This window comes from Nerophis lumbriciformis, linkage group LG03 (genome assembly GCF_033978685.3).
Source record: "Nerophis lumbriciformis linkage group LG03, RoL_Nlum_v2.1, whole genome shotgun sequence".
NCBI lineage: Eukaryota > Metazoa > Chordata > Actinopteri > Syngnathiformes > Syngnathidae > Nerophis > Nerophis lumbriciformis.
This window is the reverse complement of record NC_084550.2, coordinates 7236035-7242500: the sequence shown is the minus strand read 5'-3', so window position 1 is coordinate 7242500 and position 6466 is coordinate 7236035.

Sequence of the window (6466 nt, the reverse complement as noted above, 5' to 3'; positions counted from 1 at the left end):
TGTTTGTTGAAAAACTATTTTTGTGCACTGTTTCAATGGATGTTTTGAGGACTTAAAATGGCTGCCAGTCGTGTATTTCCACCATGGAAATAATTTCTTGGAAGAAGAATTGTTGATTGATGACTGTGGTGTTCTTAGTGTCATAGTGTGTGTAGTTAGTATGTTCCAATAGCAGCAGAAGTGCACTTTTTGGAGAGCTGTATTCATACTTGCCAACCTTGAGACCTCCGATTTCGGGAGGTGGGGGGCGTGGTCGGGGGTGGGGCGGGGCGTGGTTAAGGGCGTGGTTAAGAGGGGAGGAGTATATTGACAGCTAGAATTCACCAAGTCAAGTATTTCATATATATATATATATGTATATATATATATATATATATATATATATATATATATATATATATATATATATATATATATATATATATATATATATCTACATCCTGAAAATATGCAAACAAAACTGTGTTTAGATAATTGATACTTCAAACTTGCATAAATAAATATCAAGGAATATAACATAACTTGGCTTCTGAGAGCTTCAAAATGTAATGAATAAAATGCTAAAGTTGTTGATAAACAAGCAATTATTTTAATAATTAAATATGGTCATTTTAAATGAATTATTAGGATAATTTAAAATTAATTATTTCAAATATGTTTATTTTAATGTATAATTCTATGGCTGGATGTAATAAGGAGTCAGAAAAAATACAAATAAAAATACAATTAATTTTGATGTTTTTAGCAAAATATAGTAAACATTTATTTCGTTTTTTTTTTTTTTTTTATTAATAAATATATTTATTTTTAGGTAACATAAACATAATAATACAATTTCTATCTAGTCTGGACGATTTAGTTCTGGTCACCCTGTTGTCCTCCCGTCATGAAAAAAGGCTGTCCTCACTCAGGTCCGCATGGAGCTGGAGGGGGCGTGGCCTCCATCTCTGGCTGAAAATCGGGAGATTTTCGGGAGAACATTTGTCCCGGGAGGTTTTCGGGAGAGGCGCTGAATTTCGGGAGTCTCCCGGAAAATTCGGGAGGGTTGGCAAGTATGGCTGTATTATTTTCAGTTTTGTGCCCAAGGGACTAATTTGATTCAACACTATATTATTATTTATACACCTATAGTGATCACAGAGACAGGTTGTTTTTGTGCTACTGTATATATTTGTTTTTCTGAAAAATCCCACTTAATATACTTTGGGTAACAGTCAATATTTATTTTTTTAGGGGGTAACAGTCAATATTCATTTATTAAATTTTATTTTTTTCTTATAAAATAAAAGTGAGCTTTTGTTAAACCAAATATTGTGTTTATTTCCATATACAACAACCTATCTGGATTCGATAAGAGAATCGATAAGGAATCGGTTCGATAAGAGGATTCGATAATGGGCTCGAACTCAATTTCTTATCAAACATCATCCCTACTCGTCAGACCACGGAACACTTTTCCACTTTGCATCAGTACATCTTAGACAAGCTCGGGCCCAGCGTTTCTGGGTGTTGTTGATAAATGGCTTTGGCTTTGCATAGTAGAGTTTTAACTTCTACTTACAGATGTAGCGACCAAATGTAGTTACTGACAGTGGTTTTCATGCCTTGGGGGGGGGGCAAAGCCAACATGTATGGCGCAACCATACTTGCCAACCTTGAGACCTCCGATTTCGGGAGGTGGGGGGTGGGGGCGTGATCGGGGGTGGGGCAGGGCGTGGTTAAGAGGGGAGGAGTATATTGACAGCTAGAATTCACCAAGTCAAGTATTTCATACATATATATATATATATATATATATATATATATATATACAGGCCCGGCCCTAACCAATCTGGCGCCCTAGGCAAGATTTTAGGTGGCGCCCCCCCACATCGGCAGTGAAGTGTATATACTCACAAGAAACCGAATAGCTTTGTCTTTGACCTTTTTTTTTTTACTTACAACTATACCTAATATATAAAGGGGTGGAAAAGTGACTATTACCTGCAGGGCAAACATTAGCTAACCAGAAGGCAATAACAATGTAAACAAAAAACACCTGCTTAAAAGATCTAATACAAATGTCCCTGAGGAATGTAAGGGGGGAGTACTGTAATTACCTAACGTTACATTATTATTTTCCATAACAATTTAGCCCCCTCCACAATATTAACCCGACGTTAAAACAGAACTAGCTATTTATTGATTAGCAATTGCCGAATCATGTAACATTAGCTTAATGCTACAAAGCCAGGTTACTATCACATTCTGTAACAGACAAATAATTTAATGTAGGCTAACGTTACCTACCTGCTAACTCTGTCTTTTCTCGTTTCTCCTCCTCTTCTTTTCTCTTTTTTCTTCCCTGGGCACCTGACAGTTTTGGCCGTTTTGACATCTTGTGTTGATTTTTTGATGTGGTGACGTCCAAAAAGAGTCATGATACGGGAAGGGAGGGGGCGCACCGTGCGGGGGGGGGGGGGGGGGGGGGGGGGGCGTAATGTTGTAACAAATAATATTTCTATTAAATAGGCTTTACTTTGCATTTTAATTAACGTGGGATTATTTTTTTGTATTTAGAAATAATAGTACCAACTTTTTTTTTTTCTCCAACATTTGTGGAACTGGCGTGGCGCCCCCTGATGGACGGCGCCCTTAGCATTTGCCTATACGGCCTATGCCACGGGCCGGCCCTGTATATATATATATATATATATATATATTTATTTATTTGTGTATATATATATATATATATATATATATATATATATATTTATTTATTTGTGTATATATATATATATATATATATATCTACATCCTGAAAATATGCAAACAAAACTGTGTTTAAATCATTGATACTTCAAACTTGCATAAATAAATATTAAGGAATATAACATAACTTGGCTTCTGAGAGCTTCAAAATGTAATGAATAAAATGCTAAAGTTGTTGATAAACAAGCAATTATTTTAATAATTAAATATGGTCATTTTAAATGAATTATTAGGATAATTTAAAATTAATTATTTCAAATATGTTTATTTTAATGTATAATTCTAATGCCTGGATGTAATAAGGAGTCAGAAAAAATACAATACATTTTGATGTTTTTAGCAAAATATAGTAAAAAAGTATTTAGTTTTTTTAAAATTATTATTAATAAATATATTTATTTGTAGGTAAGATAAACATAATAATACAATTTATCTCTAGTCTGGATGATTTATTTCTTGTCACCCTGTTGTCCTCCCGTCGTGAAAAAAGGCTGTCCTCACTCAGGTCCGCATGGAGCTGGAGGGGGCGTGGCCTCCAGCTCCGGCTGAAAATCGGGAGATTCGGGAGATTTTCGGGAGAATATTTGTCCCGGGAGGTTTTCGGGAGAGGCACTGAATTTCGGGAGTCTCCCGGAAAATTCGGGAGGGTTGGCAAGTATGGGCGCAACAGAAGAATAAAATAATGAGGTAAATAAAAATAATGTTCAATGAAATAATCCAGTGGATGAGGGCATCACCCCCAGGAGCCTACGTGATGGAACCTACCCAAATCCCCTGACTACGGCCGTGCATGTTGGAGCCATTGTGCAGCAGGCGGACACACCAACACAGCCATCGTTGAGCCGTCTGCTAATCTGCTGCACGCTTTTTTTTCTATCCAACAACAACAACAACAACAACACAAGGACCGCCACAGTCCTCACAGACGGTAAAAGACAGTGAAGACATGTTTTTTTTTTTTTTTTATTGCATCAAGACATCATCAGAGAAGACACAAACGTCATCCTCTGCCTTGAAGCTCAAAGATTTAAAAAAAAGAAAAAAAAGTGAGATTGTCACATGTTTAAAGTATATTTACAATAGTAATACTACAGCACAAACACACAATCTAACCACGCCTAAAAGGGACGAAATCAATAGACTGTAGGTCTTAGTGGAAATAAAAATAAAATAAAAGCACATTGTAATAATTTTTTCTCAACCAAACATGAATCAGGTTTTAACAGTGCTTTTCTAAACGATATACATCATATTCAAGAGTTATTCATATAATATTATTATGCAACTCTACATTTTGTCTCCATAAGCTGAATTTAACGAACATTTCTGTAAGAATAATTGTATCCAAGTTACCACACAACTTTGTGTTGCTGCGAGAAGACAAAAGCCGTCTTTGAACCTACCGAGAAGAAAGCTTGTGTCAGGTTCAAACACTGATGACATTTATTAAACAAGACAAGAGGCAAAGAATTAAACAGAGACAGAATTGGACTCAATCTCGAGGAGAGTCGTCTGTACACTGTACTCTTGTACAGTATCTCAGCACGCTCTGCCAAAAAAATTTGCACGCCTCCTTCTTTTATTTTGGACCCTCCCCGACCACATGGCCACCGCTGTTTCCAAAGGACAAAGGTCGCAAAAAAGTTCACAGAAAAAGGTCGTAAACAATTCACAGAAAAGGTCAGTTCAAAAAGAGTTCGTAAAATAGTTCCAAAAGAGGTCCATAAAATAGTTCAAAAAGAGGTCGTCTGGAAATTGGGCAGATCCTGTCATCTCTCCGCTCTGAAGTCCTTGGGCCAGAACAACATCCTTCTGTTGATTACATACATGAAAGAACACAGGAACACCATCTTGCTCCCCCCCCCACACAGTGGAGTTTTACGAGTCTAACCCTTGGTAGGTTTCAAAGACAGCCTTTGGTCTTCTTGTCAGGAACTCAATGTAATACAAAGTTTTTGTGATAATTTAGAAACAATTATTCTAACAGGTTGTAAAACTCCACTGTGTAGGATGGGAAGCAACATGAAGGTGTTCTGTTTCTTTCTTCTACTGTAATCCACAGAAAGATTTTGTCTTGACCCAAGAACTACAAAACGCAGATGAAGCAGGGCCTGACTCCCCTCAAGGCGACCTTTTATTTATTTATTTATAACTGTTGTAATCAAAGGCGATGGCTGTTTACGACCCCCCTCCCTTGGAAACAGCTGTTGCCATGTAAATCAGGGAAAGTCCAAATAAGAGGAGGCGTACAATCTTTCGTCAGAGCGTGGTGAGACACCAAGAGAGGGGACAATGTCCAGGCGTCTCTCCTCAATTGAGCCAAATTTAATTCTGTCTGTGTTTATTTCTTTGCTTCTTGTCTTGTTTAATAGATGTCATCAGTGTTTGAACCTGACAATTTCATGAGAAAATAAGATAAATTATTTTTTTTTAAAAGCTGAATTGAACTTGACTGCAGCAACCTCAGCCGTCTTGGAATAGCCAAAAACAAATAGTGTTCTTGTTCTGATGAAGAACAAAAATTCCTGGGAGTTTGGAGATGACATTGAGAATTTAAGAGGGAGACACACTGATTTGATTTGTAATCAAAGGCGATGGCTGTTTACAACCCCCATCCCTTAGAAACAGCTGTTGCCATGTAATCAGGGAAAGTCCAAATAAAAGAGGAGGCGTACAATCTTTCACCAGAGCGTGGTGAGACACCGTACAAGGGTACAGTGTCCAGGCGTCTCTCCTCAATTGAACCAAATTTAATTCTGTCTCTGTTTAATTCTTTGCTTCTTGTCTTGTTTAATAGATGTCATGAGTGTTTGAACCTGACAATTTCACGAGAAAATAACAGAAACATTATTTTTTTTAAAGCTGAATTGAACTTGACTGCAGCAACCTCAGCCGTCTTGGAATAGCCAAAAACGAATAGTGTTCTTGTTCTGACGAAGAACAAAAATTCCTGGGAGATTGGAGATGACATTGATAATTTAAGAGGGAGAAACACTGATTTGATTTGTAATCAAAGGCGATGGCTGTTTACGACCCCCCTCCCTTAGAAGCAGCTGTTGCCATGTAATCAGGGAAAGTCCAAATAAAAGAGGAGGCGTACAATCTTTCGCCAGAGCGCGGTGAGACACCGTACAAGGGTACAGTGTCCAGGCGTCTCTCCTCAATTGAACCAAATATAATTCTGTCTCTGTTTAATTCTTTGCTTCTTGTCTTGTTTAATAGATGTCATGAGTGTTTGAACCTGACAATTTCACGAGAAAATAACAGAAACATTATTTTTTTAAAAGCTGAATTGAACTTGACTGCAGCAACCTCAGCCGTCTTGGAATAGCCAAAAACGAATAGTGTTCTTGTTCTGACGAAGAACAAAAATTCCTGGGAGATTGGAGATGACATTGATAATTTAAGAGGAAGAAACACTGATTTGACTTGTAATCAAAGGCGATGGCTGTTTACAACCCCCCTCCCTTAGAAACAGCTGTTGCCATGTAATCGGGGAAAGTCCAAATAAAAGAGGAGGCGTACAATCTTTCGCCAGAGCGCGGTGAGAGACCGTACAAGGGTACAGTGTCCAGGCGTCTCTCCTCAATTGAACCAAATTTAATTCTGTCTCTGTTTAATTCTTTGCTTCTTGTCTTGTTTAATAGATGTCATGAGTGTTTGAACCTGACAATTTCACGAGAAAATAACAGAAAAATTATTTTTTTTAAAGCTG